The sequence below is a fragment of the Chelmon rostratus genome, chromosome 9 (genome assembly GCF_017976325.1).
Source record: "Chelmon rostratus isolate fCheRos1 chromosome 9, fCheRos1.pri, whole genome shotgun sequence".
In the NCBI taxonomy this organism is placed as follows: domain Eukaryota; kingdom Metazoa; phylum Chordata; class Actinopteri; order Chaetodontiformes; family Chaetodontidae; genus Chelmon; species Chelmon rostratus.
Window position 1 is genome coordinate 13351382 of NC_055666.1, and position 17731 is coordinate 13369112.

Consider the following 17731-nt stretch of genomic DNA (forward strand, 5'->3'; position numbering starts at 1 on the left):
GACAGACTGATTGGCTGCTGTGTGTGAGCTTGTATAAGCCAATTGTGTAGTCCACTTACTGTTTATCTATCCACCTGTTTCAATCCAGGTCAGGGTGTCTTTGCTGTGTGAAACTCCAATTAGTGGGGCAAAGGATGTTTCAGATTACGGATGGGCATTAAGCTCCTAATGTTTATTTAAGGTCAGGGTGAGGTTGTGGAGTCAAAGAACAGGGATTACACACAGGCCTGAGGAGCTGGCAATTTTTTCATAGTGCACAGAGGTCAGAAAAGGAAGTCTGCTGTACTTTTTCACTTCTTCCAAATGGGAAGCATCTTCTCTGCTGCTTTTGATGTCTGAGTTATATTCAGTGAGTTCAAAGCATAGTCAGCTGCATTGTGCTCATCAGCTAGGACTGATCAACAATTGCTGCTGTCATCATATTTCCACGAGGAAGGGTTCAACTGAGATCTCTGCTGGCCCTGCTACCCTTGGGTGCACAGTCTGTGCCTTGGCCTGTGTTTCGTTGGACACCAAAGTAAACCTTCTGAGCATGGCCCTTTTTGTCTTAATGAGTCGTGTGACTCTATCTCCTCTATCATGTGATGTGGACGAGACAGCCAAAGCCATTTTGAAGGAGGGCTTTGTCTTGGATTTAGCCACTCCGTAATCAAAATCATCAACCTCATGAGTCGCAAGGTCATGGGACGTGTAGGTGTGCTACTACCTCAGAGCTGCTTCGTGCTGTTCTGAACTCTATTCAAGAAATCCTCAGAGCGACACTGAGGCTTCTGCTGATGCGTTATGTTCCTATGTGGCACACTGTGACATTAGCTTCTGCTCATTTATAATCATATTTGTATTTCATATTCATTTATAGGCTATTTGCTGCCCTGAAACTGTTTTGTAAAAGCCAAGTATCAGTTTTTGTGCAATTCAAGATGCCATAAATATTATTATGGTATATTCTAATAGAGATATTCCATTCAAAAGATAATGAAAATATCCAATAAAAGTACAGTTTCATAGAATATCATAGCAGTACCCTAAGTATTGTGGGTCTCTACTTATAACATTGTACTATTAATATTATAGCAACAGTGGAGTGATTGTTCTCATTAGGAGACAGATTTAATTTACAGGATAATTCCCTTTTGGTCCAACACTGATTATGCATTAAAAATGTCTTGTTGCTTAATCAGCATGGTGTGGTGACTAATCATCACGACTAACCCTGAGCCCTTGTTCCTACATCATAAAAACTTTCGGAGTAATCCCACTATCACAGCGCAACTAATATATTTCCACACACGACATCAAGGCCACTAGAATGTCACCGCTGCAGAGCAGGGACGCAGGAGTATGATGGCATCGTGATTTCTTTTGAGGAGTTGTGTAGTTTGCATGTATGCGCATATCAAGAGACAAAAAAGTGCGGTGCTGGCGCCTCCTGTCGACAGTTATGGGCCACTGCCGGTGCACGGAGCCGCAGAAAGAGAGGGGCATTCTCAGATTTCCCGATTTCTCCCAGCCGAGTCCGCTGTGCCGCTTCCACATCACGGCCGACAGCAAGCCGAGACGACGACGACGACGACGACATGCGCCCAGCGTGCCTCAATCCCGCATTCGTTTCAGCGAGCCAGCGTTGTCTCAAATCCGCCTAGACCCAGACGAGGTGAGTACATCGACACAACACAAGTCTCGTCGCCGTGTTTTCGCACATGTTTGATACACGACCGAGAGCCTCGCCGCTCGGTCTCCCAGGCCAGGCTAGTGAACGCTGTCTGGCGCAGACGGAGAATGAGGCCAGTTTTTCGGCCTGACTCCCTCCTGGCTGGAAACAGAAAAGCCCCGGCGGTGGAGCGGAGGCTCGGTGTAGCTTTCAGCTCGCCCGTATGGCAGCACAGAAAGGAGGCTAACGTTATGTGTGTGTGTTTTTAAAGCGGGTCAGGTCGAAGTTTGCGCTCAGGAAGGCGAGCCGTGTCCCGGCTGCTGTGCCCTGTGATTTAATATCGGAATTCCTTCATCCAGCCGGATACCATAATGCAGCCCGGCACCAGCGACCCGCCAGCAACTTGTTTTTGTAACTTTGTGGCGGCTGCGGCGTGCGGAGTTTCATCAAATGCTCAGCCTCAAGTTAGCTTCAACAAATTTGCAACAACCTAGCGACTCACCCACAAACGGTGCTCTGTATGTGACGAGCCTCCCGCGGCGGAAAGGCCAAGCGATTTTGCGTGCAAATACGAATTAAAGCTCGAGACCAGTGTCTGCCACCGAGTCTAATAGCGCTGCGCGTGACAGAGGTGCAGAAGAGACCACCGCGGGAATGCAGCGGCCGCTTTCACGTTACTCAATTTGTCCGAATGATTTCTGGGAACTTGGGTTAATCATGAGCACTGATTGCAGGCTCTCTGTCATGACAGGCTGACAGAACGTCTGACTCTTATGTGGCTACCTGTAGGAATCATCTGCAGGCTCGTTTTTGCAAACACAGTGAGGTTTCAAAACTATTTTATCCCAAGCTTAAACTCAACCATGAATATAAACAGAAAGGGTACAGCTGACTGCACTGTCTCATTCTCAAGTTTGAGTTTTGGACGTTTAAGATTGCACTGACAACAAATATATGCAAGTGTTTCTTCTTTTAAGTGTTTTAATGTGATGTTTATATGTGCCCTAACGCCTGTTAACACAATGCACCAGTGATGCAGTGTCTTCTCTTCAGTAAGATCTGCCTTCACGGTGTGAGGCTGCTTTGTTGTTGCACTTGTTGTGTAAGATGGAGCAAACCTCTGTCTCCACCGAGATGGCAGCATCTATTAAATACTATAAACACTTCGCTCTGGAGCAAAAAAGGGGCAGTCCAGACCTGCCTGAAATCTGTGGCCTCGGGGTGTGTGCGCGTGCAAGCGTGCGCCTATAGTGAGTAAGAGATTACTAAAGGAGAATGACTCACGCTCCGAATGTATTTGGCAAAGTCATAAGGACTTTCCCTGCATTTCGCCTCAGCTGCAGAAGACATTCCTGTGACTGAAAAGTGCTGTCCGTCTGGTTTTATGTGTCATGAGATTTATTTGACCAATGCTTCGCACTTTTTGCTATTTCCAAGCCATGTGTTGTTTATCACATGCTCCATCCATCATTTGTAAAAAAAAAAAAAAAATGTAGGGCTTATTCCATTTGCAGATTAGATTAAAAAAATGTGTGGTTGCTGTCATTTGTTTGTCAAATTCGAGGAGAGCTGAATCTTAAGTTGCGTTCTGTTTATCTGTGCCAACTGTTTGTCTGGTTGTTCTAACCCTCCATCTGACTGCTCCCACTGGCTGCCAAACATGCTGTGATCTAGCGCTTTCAGTTGATGAAGGCTGCCACTGCTGCCGCAGCCATTTGATCATATATCAGCATCTCTTCGCTTAGATATATGCCTGTGAAATGCTGCGACTGGGTTACAATGCCTGCACGCGGAGGTTGCTAAAATACTGTCGGCATCACGGAGTATGACAGATCACGTCACCGAGCGGAGTTTGGCCGTTTATCAAGAATGAGACATGATCACAGGCGATTCGTCATTTTAGATTTTAGGCTTGAATGGGGACGAAGAGGAAGAATGTTGCTAGTTATCAATCATAGCGCTGACTGCTTTATTGCTACTTATCTCCACCTAGAGGAGGATGTAAGTGTAATTGTACTGCAGTAAATATACCATCACATTTAATTCAGCACAAGTTAACTGTTGGGAACTGCAGTGCCCAACAACATGCCAGCTCTTGTATTTTTCCATGTCAGTGCCCCTTGTATCCACACTCAGTGTGTGGGGTGCAGACATCTCTTTAGAGTGGGGCTGAAGCCAGGCATCTTTCCAAAACTCAAGTCCCCCCAGCCCTCTCTGCTGGGTATAAGCACTGCTTTGTGCCACAGTGCTGCTCCCTATGGTTCTTATTCATACATTACTACAACACAGCTGGCTGTGCTGGAATCTACAATTGGACGTGCACCCGAAATAGCGTGCTGTTTGACAGACAAACTCAGATGCTTCCTCATTAAATCAAGCTTTTTGATTAATATGCCAGAACGCAAGAGGCAGACTCCACCGTCGAAACCTGCAGAGTAGTTTATATTGAAGCGCCTTTTTCTGCCTGGAATGTGGCTGTGGCATTTTCTGGCTTAGGCCCTGATATCGTGAGGGGTATTGGAGAGCGGGAGCAGAGTAAATACATTTCAAACAGCACAGCACAACCGAGTATTAGCAAATGATCCGATAGCATCTGTAATCCTCAGGAAAACCTGGAGAGTTGTTTTTGAATAGTGCTAGCCTCCATCAGATAGTTGGCAGGCACTGGGGGTGTCCACATGTGTGACTGGCTGGCTAGGCTAGCGGTGCGGCTGACTACAGTATGCAGGCAGATCAGATTACTGAACGATTAGCCATGGCCTCCTGTCCCCGGCCCAGGGAAATGATTTTCCACTGTCATAATTCCCTAGACTGAATTACGCAGGCCAGTGACTCAGAGATACTCAATACAGGCCTGAGTACTGCACGGCGTAACTGTTGCTCTCTGGAGAGGGGAGATAGGTTGAGAGTGGTTGTACCATTGAGGACAAAATAGTTTTCTAATTTGAATTTCTAGTTGAGCTCCAGTGCTCGCTCTCAAGCATGGAAGGTATTGCAACTGAGCATCATTTGTGGAAAATGCCAGAATTCATTGTGGTTTTTACCCCTCGGTCGGGAGTCTGACACAAAGGAGGCAGCAGGCGGCTGGAAAACAGTCCCGAAACTCTAAACTGTCCCTCACATGTCCTTCTATTGTGAAGCTGTACGTCAAAAATGTGAGCACATGTCAAATGGGCAATGAGGCAGTGTAAATCAAGCAGGCCTCCAGTGGAATTCTGCTGAATGGAAAGATAGACGACGGGGGAGAGAAAGAGAGAGGGGAGGGAGGAAAAGTGGGAGAGGCTAGCCGGTGGAGGTAGGACCATGTTTCCAAGGTGCTTACCCCCTGAGGCAGGAATCCGATACATTCCAGAGGCTCCTGTGTCCAGACGAATAATGGTGACTAGGGTGTAGCGTTTCATCAGATGACACATGATTGGAGAGTAAGTGCTGGGAAAGTAAGAGCTATGTCATAGGCTCAGAGGTAGCCAGCTCTGGTTGCCTGAGGGATCGGGAAGTATGCCAGAGGAGCAGGACAGGTTATGTGAGATATGGATTTGTGCCCGGCCGAGGATGGCGTGGTTTTTATAGCTCCTCTCCTTATCACACCCCCCATGCCCACTCGCCACCGTTTAAATACAGACATTTACATAATTTTAGGCATTTAGGTGACACTCTGAGGAAACCGCTCAATTGTCTTTGTAAATTATACTCCGCTGTATGCTGATAAGACCCGTAAAGGCAGTTGAATTGAATAAGGACAGGCACTTAAATGGCTTCTGACAAATAACCAAAAAGTCAGTAGATCCTGCTTAGCCGCTCTCTAGACAAGTTATGGCATGAAGCCGTTTTCTTAGCTCCATGGGTTTCCGAGAACTGTGCGACATTACGCTGCATAAGGGGATTTCACAGCCTCACCTGAGCCTCGATGGACACCTGTGACGACCCAGTGTCAAGCAGCCCGGTCCATGAGCTTGATTTAATCCTATGGAGTGGAGTTTTCAACTCCAGAAATTTGTGCTCAGCAGCTCTTCAGCTAAAGGCTATTTATACTGCAGACACAGAAAAATACCCTGTTTTATTTAGTGGTCAAAAAACAAGCTGTCGAGTGTTAATGGACTTCACCTCAGCCATTCCGGCGGACCCTCGGGGTACAGAGCATTCATACACTCGGCTAGGGAGCTCTCGGCACTAGGCTGTTAATGAAGCCATTTCAAGAGATGGAGAGATGCAGTAATGGGAACGCACTACTTCTCTGCGGGATATTCTAACCCCGTCCTCATCATAAGTGCTATCAGTCATCGGATACGATTAGATTTTTTTTTCCTCCTTTGTCCATTTAGCCACTCGTAAGGCTCTTTTTCAGACGTACGTGGAGGTAGACACATACATGTGTGTTGTTTTGGCATTGACATATGTAGCATTTATACTGAGAAACGTGGAGCACGCGGTATTGGGGTCAAGGTTTTGTACTATTACTACTGGAGAACAAGAAATCTTCGTTGAAGACGGTGTATGTGTGAATTACACTGTCAGTTTGTCTAAATGTTAGACGTTAGCCTTACATCATTGGACCTGGGGCTCGGTGGTAAAAGCTCACTGATGTGAGCGTGGAGCGCAGACAGGTGGAGGCGAGGGAGGGGGGAGGGGGTCTGTATGTTTACCCAGTTGTCTGGTGGCCTCAGCCGGGTCTGGCTGCACTACAGATACCACACACATACTCTCACCTACTGCAGAAATTGATGTTTACCACCACACTCATGCACGCCTCAAGTTGTGTACCATGATGCTGTACATTGTATACAACATGTGTATAGTATATAAGTGGAAAGTATAAACTGTTTACATATTTTCCATTGAGAAACACACAGATTACGTATGGATTCAGGTTGAAATGGAAGGTTTCTCTGTAATATTTACAGATGTTATTACAGGCATATGTAATGTCAAATGCAACATATTCCAATCATTATTACGCAGTGTGTGCGGTGTATCAACACGTGTCAAAATAATGCTCTCTGTTGTAAGTTTATTGGGTACATGAGGAAATGATATAAATGGGATGGACAGAAAACTGGAAACACCTTTCTATATTCAGCAGCAGCACAGACTGCAGCCTCTGAAGGGACCATAAAGTTAAATCAGCGTCTCTCGAAAAGAGTTGAAACTGAACGTTATAACCTTCATGGAGGTAGGAGTCAGTGCAGGGCTGTTGTATTAAAATGCATTAGTTTTAGTTATGTGTACCCATTAACAGACAACTGAGTCAATAGTCCATGTCCTTATCTTGTTAACAGTTGCAGCTGTCTGTGCCTGCACTGTTTGACTGTTCTTCCTGAAGCTTAAACGAGGTCACAGCTGTGACCCGATGCCGTCAGGAAGACCGTGTTCGGTGTTTACCGACCAGAGTTTGTGTTTACAGTGCTGTCATGATGAGCGCTGATATTGTAGGAGAGTGAGGAGCGAACACCTACACAAGGTCACAGAGGTTTTGGTTTTCCTTTGTTAGCCTGTGATGATAGCGACTGTTGTTAGCCAGGACAGCAGTGCAACATCAGAACAGGAGCATCTGAGATGCCGTCGCCGCCGCCGCTCTGTTCACCGTCCTGATGCTTGATCAGACCAGGCCGGAGCATCGTGACATCCCACCAGGACAGCAGGGCCTAGTAAACTTTAGAAGGGCATCTGGTGCCCAGTGCCCCTGCTCCCTCCTCCTCCCCCGTCTCTTAGCCCCAGAGCAGCCCACGCCACCACACCACAGCAAGTCATCTGGTGTCCAGTCGGCTCCCATCTGTGAGTGCATTTGGCTCCACTGCAAACAAAGCATTGCGGCATGCGGACGTTCCCCGCTACATCTGACCAGCTCAGCCCAGCTATCGAGCTTAATCTTTGGGTGGAAACTATGAGTACATTGCCAGGGCTATGGGTCATCTCCATTTCAATTCATTAAATTGTATCGCGGCATTTAGAATCCACCGTAACAAACTGGCCACAGCTGATGGCATACCTCTTCTCCATTTTAAATTGGTGAGGTGGAAAGAATTGTAATGGTGCCGACCCGAGGTTTAGCTGCTGGCAGCTCCAAGTGTACCCCTCCACTGATCCGAGGCGGTGCCGTGTCTGCCCAGCCTGCTGTCTCTCATCCATCCTGGGTGGTGTGTGTGTGTGCATATATGTGTGTGTTTGTGTGTGTGCTCCCGTCCCTGTCTGTGCAGGACAGGTGTTGGCAACCCCGAGGTCAGTCCAGATGCAGCTGGGGCGCCTAGACAGAGGGACGGCTGGAGACTGCAAATGGCAGCAGGATGAATGAGCTTTGTTTTGTCAGGTTTTGGCCAGTTTTATTCAGAGGGTGCAGCTTTGAACGGGGTCAGTGGTGACGGTCAGGTGGTGTAACGGCTGGCTGCTCTCAGCGGGATGTGCTACAGCCGCAAGCAATTGGTCCTCGCAGAGAGGCTCCGGGGCTGTTTGGGTAAAGAAGCTAAACTAAAGGAACCATAGTGGGGCGTGCAAGCCTGCAAACACAAACACCCCCCTGCCCCTTCTGTGAAGTGTTAAGTGGCCGGATATGTTTGGTGAATGGGACACAGGTGTCGGGGCCGGGTTGTGTGTGCGCCTGGCCAGAGGTCTGTGTTTGTTTGCTTTCCGTAATGGCCCCCAACTCTTTGCTGCAGCTCGACCAGAGCTCATTGGGTCTCAATGGGCCAGGGTGGAGGCCCCCCCCCCCCCCCCCCCCCACACCTTTTTTTTTTTCTACTACTGTGGGACTGAGCAGCGGATGAACTAGAGTCAAGAATCTGATAATGAAATTCAAGACATCCCACGACACAATGTTGAGGCTACATGGTGAGCAGGCCTGGTGCTTTTCAGATTCCTCTTTCTTCCTTTATTCTTCCCTTTATCCCTCCGTTGCCTCTGATCTACCCCAGCAAAGCAGCCGTTTGAAGTTGTCAAGACTCTGGCTTTTACTGTTGAGTCCTCAAAGTGCTTATGTGACAGGTAGAGAAGAGCTGGAGGGGAGTAATGTGACTCCCACATAGTCCACAGCCTCCCCAGTCTCCATCCTCCACGCCCTTGTCTCCCACTCGCCTCCCGCGCTCAGGCTTCGTCTCTGTGGTGATGTCACTCCTCTGAGCTCCCTTTTGTTGAGCAGCAGCCCAAAGGTGCACTGTGGGCTCTGAAGAAGACACACACACACACACACACACACACACACTGCCACCGCAGCCCCCATGCTGTGTCTCCCCAGGGAGCACACTAGGGTGAAGTAATGGGTTGTTAACCCCCCAGCCACCTCCACGTTCAGACGTTGTGCAGTCAGCAGTGGCTGCTATCGGCACCGTGATCTGATTGTTTGAGTAACCCTGTGGCCTCCCCAGATGGCCAGGCCTCTGAGCTGGTTTATGATAACCATACAGTTAATATCTGGCCCACATAACGCTCTCCCAGCTTCCTGCCCCCCCTCCCCGCCCATCAGACTCTGCTCTCATTTCTCCCTGCCACCCTCTGTGCTATTGTCTCTGACGGCTTCTCCTGAGTGCCCTGTTTTATTTCTTTATTTCACTCGTCTTTTTAAATTCCAGAATCCATTTCGTTTGTCCCCAGGCACAAAGGGTGATGGCTAGAGACGGTGTCGCAAATTAAATTTGCTCCCCTTGGACGTGGGCACGATGGAACAGTACTAGGAGAGCAGGAGCAAAGAAAGCTGGAGGAAAAAGCCCATTTCCTATGCATTACTGTCTCTTTCCTCAGGGTCTATAGAGGAGTAACACCAACACCTCTGTCGTTTTTTTAATTTGCTTTTTCTTGCTCTCTCCACGTCTCGCTCTCGCCGCCGCTGTTCTCTGTTCTCACGCAGCCTAACCTGAAGGTCTCTCTGCTCTCTTGCTACCACTGCTAACACAATCTGACCCAGTTTATTAGTTTGGGTCTAGTGAATCATTAATCGAGGTTATCTAACTGTTCCTGTAATGATTCCGCCGTGACTCGTGTGTCAGAGGCGTTCGTTACCGATCAAGCTGTACCCTCACGCTTCTTGTTTTGCACATTTGTACTCGATCATAACCATCTTGCAGAAGAAGCATCGTCCCTCAAGCTAGACTTTATGTTTAATAGGTGTGCTATGCACTGTAATATGTCATTGTGTCAGAGCACAATATGAGGACTAAGTGCACTGAATGCAAATTAATCTTGTGGGATGGCAACAGCTGAATAGAGTGTGGTTTTGGGGAAAGGAGGGGAGCGAAGGGAGGGACAGAAGGAGGGCTAATAGTGGCGACAGAGAAGAGAGGGAGAGAAAAGAGCATGTGAGGAGGAGGAGGAGGAGGAGGGATGTGGGATGTAGGATGTAGTCATCGCCAGGCCCATTCATCATGCAATGCCTGCTGGGATGCGCTGGGGTCAGTCCCGCACAACACAATTACAGCCTGTTCTGGTGTGTTGTGCTCGGCTCCACTGTGTTCCGACTATGTTCTGTTGTCTTTTGTTAGATTTCCTCTGTTCTGGCTCTCTTGTTTTCCCCTCCGCGTGTTTTCTTCTCCGCTTGTGTTCAGTGGCAGATTTCTCATCTCCTTTTTCTTCTCTTTCTTCTTCTTTTGCATTATTTTTGAACTTGCTGCTCAAGCTATCACTAAATGATCTGCTACAGCACTTTGAGCAAAACATCTCAATTAGCCGAGCATTTGTTGTGTTTTTCTTTGTTTCTTTCAGTCTTAAACCCTCTACTTTGTCTTTTGCAATTAATTGCCATATTTTCAGTTTTTATTTATTTATTTTTTCTTCATGTGGCGCTGCCGCTTGCCGGGCTATTGTACCAGCAGCCTCCTTTCATCCACATCTGACTCGCAGCCACTAGCTTGATTCGTGTGATTGACAGGCTTGGTTAGCATGGGGGTGTGAGATGCTAGTAAGCATGTTGTTTACCCTGCCTTCCTGACAGTCCTCTGTGAGCCCACAGATGTTTCCAGAAAGCTGTAAATATCTGCTGTGTGCTCTAATGTCAACTGACAGCATATATCCAGTCATGAGGATGTCTCTTGTCTTCCTGTCCGTGTCTATTCTTCACGCGGCGAGGAAGAGTTTTCCCTGCCAGGAACCCTTTTCAGGTGGTCTGAAGGCCTAAATGAAAACGTCACGCAAGGTTTAGGCAGCGTCAACTTTTGAAGGCCGATCCGGATATTTTTGTTTACATCATAGCACACGGCGGGGCTTTATGTTGTCATGGTGACTTTGCTGAAAAACAATACATGGGAGAAAGCGTAGATTTCCCATATAGACGGATGGATGATTTGATTTGACTTTGGATTCCCTTGCTGCATATATTTAGATTTAACTCTTTGGTGCTTTAAGGAACAAACTTTTACTCAGTCTGCCGTTTTCTTAAAGACGCAGTAAGTCTTTTATTTTAGATAGTATACTCTACAAGTGTAATCACTAGGTCAGAAGTATTGGATGCTTTTTCCATCCCACATGGTTGAAACGATCCACTCTCCCTTAATTATTCAGTCCATAGTATCAAAAGGACCAAAGTTTTAAAAAAGTAGATCTACAATCAGATTTTCAACTCAAGGCTGCACGGATGGAACATCGGGGAAGAAAATCAACTGGTCCTCAACCATTATTAATAACATCATCGCAGATGTGTTGGTTTGTGTTCAGGCTTTTTCTGTAGCAGCACTGAGTGCAGCTTGTTAATAATAATAACAATAATAATAATATTAATTTTGTCTTTGTGCTGTGGAAATAGGTTTCAAGTTTAAAATTGTGATATCGGGACAACATTAGCAATAACAATATAAACTATTAGAGTTTTCTAACATTTGAAAGGGGGAAAAAAAAACATTTTTATGTTTCTTTCATGATTATAATTTTAAGGATATTATACTATGGCTACAAGTAACAGTTATATTCATTGCTTATTAATGTGATCATTTTTCGATTTAATCAGTTATTCATTTAGATTATGAAATTATATGTTTGGTAATGTCCAATCAACAGTCCAAAACATCAAAATGTTCAATTTACTTTGTGTGTGTCAGAGAAAAGCAGAAAATCTTGACATTTAAAAAGCTGAAAGTAGCAAAAGTTTGGCGATTTTTCTTTAGAAATGACGTTTTAAAAAACGATCATAAAGGCAGTTGCCATTATCAGCTATTAACTGATCATTCCAGCTTTTTATAACACAATAAGTAATATATTCTTTGTGATGATGAAAACAAAATGGTATCAGCAAATATTAATCGGTTAGACTGAGCTGCTGTCTACTATAGTTTATGTACGTCTTGTTAGTTAATGAGTTTTAATAGTTTAATGATGGGCTGCAGCTCTTTGGTTTACATTTAGATGACAAATTAGGCCCTTAATTAATGACATCATTAGTACAACTGGTCATATTTTGTAATACATCATGTTGATTATGGTGGAATATTTATGCAGCTAAAGATCTTTTCTGTGTTTTCAGATTTTAGTTTCTAAGCCTCATATGTAATTTTGATGATTAATCTGCCAAAAAAAAAAAAAATCATTGAAATGACAAATACTCAGTGTTCTGGTAGAAATGTATTCTTGGCATAAACAAACTGTTTATTAAACAGCATGTGGACCGTGGGGAGTTGTGGATTCTTCCTCGGTTGTGTATATGAGCAATAATTTCCGGTAGTTGATGAAAGATTTCTTGTAACAAAACAGAAGACAAACGCACCCAAAAGTCCCAGAGGTTCACTTGCTCACTAACGATGTATTTGGGTGGTGGCCTGGCTGACGGGAACTAATAGGAAGCTCCAAGATTGACTAAAAGAATGACAAACCAGGGCCAGAAAATGCAGCAGCTTAAAGTACGGACTAAAGCATCTGGAAACTATTTGAAACAATGGATTGTCTTCAGCAGGCTCCATGTTAGACTGTATGGATGCTTCTTTCTCGAGTTTCAGCCTCCTGAGACAGCTTGGGAAGGATTTGGATGACATGGATAGACTGACATTCTGATTTGACACTCACCTTAAAAGTCATACCTGAAAGCTCGCACATGCTCAAAAACTTCCGGATTGGCAGGACGTTGAAGCACAATGAGTTTTGTGAAGACTCCCACCTCTAAACCAAATCTTCATTCCAGTCATGTCAGCTGTGGCTAGCATCGGCATAATCTTATTGGACTTTCACTGACTGATCTAATCTAATCACTTGCATACAGCGTAAAGGTCTAACCCTGATCTAAAAGATTCATGCACCCTTACAAAGGTTATCAGAACTTGGCTAAATTAAATGAAAAATATGTATGAGAAAGTAGACTTTTTATCATTTTGAGACATTCTGGTAGTCATTGCTCTGCTCTAATCAACAGGAGTCCGTCTTTAATTGGAAGTGGCCCTTTAGCTCCTTTTATAACGTCTGTCTCCAATAATAGACCTGGCCATATTGTATTATCTAGGACAAGTTCTACCCACATCCCCGGGCGACAGTCAGGGTTGCTAAGTACACCTGCCCAGCGCGTCCCCGACCTGCAGACGCAGCGGCCTGTCCGTCGTCAACTCGTATGCCCTAATGAAGCCGGGGAGACGCGATGACACGCCTTACATTTCACTCCTCACCTAATTGTGTTGACGCGGAGGCCGATATTGGTGTTGTGGTGGTTAATCTTCCCAGCGAGAGGAAATGGCGGAGTCATCAAGGGATACGACACAGCTAATTAGACTTGTGTAGACTTCCATGTGTGGAGGGGAGAGGTGGGGTGGAAGTGAGGTGGAGCGAGATGTAGTGCCAAAAAGACAATAGCCTTTTGTTTTTTCTTTACCCCATTCAAGTTTTTTTTTAAGGTACTGAAAGTTGCTTCAAACAGCCGTCTTGAATATGTGGCGTGTTCTTTGAATGTTGTGCCGTTTAATGACAGCACTTTCTGACGAGGGACAACTAGGGGAAGCCTCAGCATTCATTACTGCCTGACATTTTGCCCGCTCCACAAATCACCATCTTTGGAGAGTCTGAAATTAAAGTAATTTGAAGTTGCACACATAGCAAATGACCTCCCGGTACAATAACGCTGTTTTTGCCTTCATTCTCCCCCGAGGAGAGCTGTTAGTAGGTTTGACTGATTGGGGCCTGAAGCCACTGGCTCTCAATTAGGCAGAAGACAAAGCTTCAACCCTTGCTGCTGGAAAATCAGAAGTAATGAATTAGTGATAAAGGTTTTAAAGACAACACCATTAGCGGGGCTGTCGGGGGGAGGTGGACTGCTTTTGCCTTGCGATTTGCAGAGTAGGTAATTTGGAGTCTGAAGGAATATGAGTGAAATGCTTTGGACGTCTTTTTCCGTTTTCTCTCCTTTACTCCTCTGCTCCTCCGTCTCTCTCCCTCTGGCAACCGCTGACAGTAATATTAACCTCATCTACACGGCGCCGTCCTCATCTGACCTGGGAGCCATCTCTTGTGAGGAGTGGTCAACTGCTCTGCCGCTCGGGGTCTCAAGTCTCGCTGGAGCTCGTAATGCAGCACGGCTCCCATCGCTCGGGGATGGGAGGGTCAAATAATACATTAAGATTATGTTGCGAGCTGTCACACACCACTTGAGAAGTACTATGCCAGCAAAAAATTTTTGCAGAGTCATACTTTGAAAAGTTTTTTTTTTCTTTTCAAAGGCTGCCCGGGGCCTCGTTTGATTTAGCTTTGGATTCTGACCTATTGCCAATGACATCCACACCGCTCACCCCCCCCTCATATTGACCGCCATTAGCACACACACACACATACACACATACACACACACACACACACACACACACACACACACACACACACACACACACAGTGCCCATATCCATCAGGCTGATGGTGTCACTGTTGCCACCGCCCAGTCCGCCTGAGTCCGTCCGTGTCGGTGGAAACTTGTATCCTCTGAGGTATGCGGGGCAGATGCAGACCCTCCGTTGGTTCAGCTGTTGTGCCCCGTGCCGACAGGGAGGGCCCAGCATGTCTCCGTCTTTGTTATTGGAGGAGTTATAGAGCTGGGTGAGATATTTACTGGTTTTCTTTCCTCTTTAAATCTGAATTTAGAGTCACGGTGGTCCTCGTGCCAGGGTGATTTTAGTTAACTATGCATTTACTCATTTGTGTTGATTATTGGTTTGTAAACATCCAATTTCGACCTGAAGGATTTATTGCATCATCTGTTCTGCAGCACAAAGAGGGAAAAAAAAGCACATTTCCCTCAAACAGCCTGTCTTTAACCTCCTGTGTGACAGTGGTTCGTGGTTATGGTTTGGTTGGACGTGGTGGCTTGAGGTCAGCCCACTTGCACTGCTGGCGGCAGGGCGCCAGTTTTCTTCCACTGCGTAAAGCTCTTCAGTTGGTTATTTTCTGACCAAAAACTAATTAACAAAATGTTTTTTTTTGCCCACACACATTGGACAAAATCAGCCAATGATGAGCTCCCTGGAGTCTCAGTAATCCAATTCATGCTGTGCATAAACAGTTTGACAATATGAAATAAACAGGATGAGATGAAGTAAATGAATCCACCAGTTATTGCTGCATTTGTAATTTCACCGGTATTTTAGGAACATCTTTTTTTTACCTGATTCCTGTTCATGTCGGACCACACAGAGAAAAGGAAACTTTTAGCGTCTGCTAATGTGTGAAGTGTTTGCCTCACATTGCTGCAGAGGCAGTACGTTGTCGTTGTACCTTGTCTCAGAGGTCACTTAGCCTCGTCACGTGGTACGGACCCGGAGGCCCGGTGAGGACGTCCCGGTGACCTTGGCGTGACTCTCACAGCTCCTAACCTGCTTTCGTTGCACTGGCAAAACGCAGTCACGGCGAGCAAAGTGATGGGATCTTCCAAGTTCCAGTGAGTTTGACAGTGAGAGCGTCGTTTCGTGACAGCTTGCTAACGAACGCCATGCCGTCTCTCCCACAGCTGTCGCCTCACCTTTCTGCGGCCCATTCAGTTGAAACGGCGGTGACTTCACCCTCGCGTAATGGAATCCAGCCTTCCTCACCATCCCTCTCTGCTCTCATCAGCTGCTCGCTCTAATTAGATGAGGGTGATTTCAATAAAGTTACTGTCGTCCTCCTCACTCCATTAGTTATATTAACACTCGGATTCCTGCCCTGGAGTCGTCTATCTATCCTCTGCCTTTCACTGGGGGGGCCAGTCCTCTTCTTTTCATGGATCTGTGTAACCTAGTTACTGAGGCCCAGCAGGGGAGGCCAATCAATTAATGAACAAAGGAGCCCGCTCACTGAGCAGCGGCGCGAGTCTGGGACTATAAACAGGGCACTCCCAAAACATGGTCGCTGTCAGTTTGGCGCTCATCTGATGGATGTTGGTTCGCTTTGTTGTCTTGCGTTCGTGTCTGCAAGTACAATTTCTGAAGAGTCTAAAACCAGTGGATGCTGCAGCCTTACCTGTTTGAACACACTCCCAGCCAGTGTTCAGGTGTCTCTTATAGAGAATGTCGAGTGAAAGAAGCTGGATCAGAACATTTTTGTCTGAAAAGCACAAAACGCCTTCCAACCACCATTATGTGTCATCATATGTGAGGTGTAAGTAAATGGACTGCAGCGATTTCTGCCATTGTGCTGTGAAAAGATATTGTATAAAACCTCAGACAAAATGTAGGTCTCAGCTAACAAGTGAGATGCGTGGTCAAAGGTTAAACGTCCATATTCAGCGATTCTGATCAGTCTCCCGTGGCAACAGGCAGATTTGGACGGGTAGCCCTCCTCCTCTGTCCACCTGTGCGCTCTCGCCATCTTTCACCACTTTCTCATCCTTCCCTTTTCTCAATACCTCTTTTCATCCTATTGAGTCCCTTGTTTTTTCCACGCCTCGCTTTTTTCCACGTCCCTCAGGTCCACCCCTCATTCTATTCCTATCTTTCTTCTCTCCCGCCGCCCGGTCTCTCTGTCATCCCCTTTTCTTAATCCGGCTATTCGTCCCTAGCGTTCCCCTCCCTGAGGTTTCCAGCTCTGTCTCCCTGTGTGTGAGATCAGGGAGCAGGCTGTTGTAACAAGCTGTTGAATAATGTAAGCACAGGGCTATAGGACAGAGTTTCAGTTAACCCTTTGATCTCTGATCACATAGTGGGCGAGGCGGACACATCATAAATGACAGCTTGACAGCAGGCCAAAGCAGCCTGAAGGCCTTTTTCTCTTCCATCGTCCTCCAACCTCTACCTAAAGGCTAAAGTTTCCCATCCGGTTTCATTGTCATGGCCTTTGTAAGCAGGAACAAACTGAGCGTCCCTCGTCTTTGTTATTCTAACATTGATGTATAATTAAAGGGTTAGAAAAGGCGATGCTGAATAATTGATATTGGAGCAAAGATGTCATGGCATCCTGAACCTTATCGTACTCAGTATTTTTACTTGCAGCGCAGATAAAAGATTTACCAGTATGCTTTCTTTCTGGTCATCTGGTTCAGTCTGCACTGATTCACTGTGGCAAGGCGCTCCCCTCTGACTGAGGAGCTATTATCATTATTTCATTCAGCCTGATTTCACCTTTGTGTACATTCTGAAGTGTCAAAACACAAGGCCACGGACTGCAGACTAGTCGCATTAAATCCTCGACAGCAGTCAAGTTTGTACGTTTCTTACCAATTTGTATCAATTAACCGACCGAGTCACGCATTTCTAATCTCAAAAAAAAGCACAGCCAGCACACAAGGTCCCATTAACCCTTTGTAATCAATACAGATTCCCCTCTCCTTAAGTGCTTCTAGTTAGCTTTAGAGCCTCATATCCTGAGGCTAGGGTGTATTGATCTGCTGGACTGATTGGAAGTTACCCTTCAGGAGGTGAAGGATAGCAGTGGGACAGGGGATGTTTTGGCAAGAGAGGGGAAGGAGTGGGTCTTCATGGCTGGATCACCTTACCACTTCCTACCCCCACACACCTGTTACAGCCGGCGGGAGGGAAAGCACACCACCAAATCTGTGTGTGTGTGTGTGTGTAATTTTTTTTGTTGTTGTTTGAATTTCTAAAATATACTTATTTTGTTTCATCGATTCTTGATGCTTTGGCAGTATTGTTGTTGTGAGATTCATGCCAATAAAGCCATTTTTAATTTGTGTGTGTGTGTGTCTGAGAGAGTGAAAATGACTGTTTGTGT

General features: G+C 46.0%; 1 protein-coding gene across 1 annotated transcript in view; it reads left to right on the forward strand.

The window, feature by feature from the left end:
- Nucleotides 1-1526: 1526 nt before the first annotated feature.
- LOC121611969 (bifunctional heparan sulfate N-deacetylase/N-sulfotransferase 1-like) overlaps nucleotides 1527-17731 on the forward strand; it is a 41861-nt gene continuing 25656 nt past the window's right edge. Inside the window, exon 1 of the mRNA XM_041944714.1 lies at nucleotides 1527-1654. The gene's annotated coding sequence lies outside the window, so the exon portion shown is untranslated. The remainder of the gene's footprint in view (nucleotides 1655-17731) is intronic.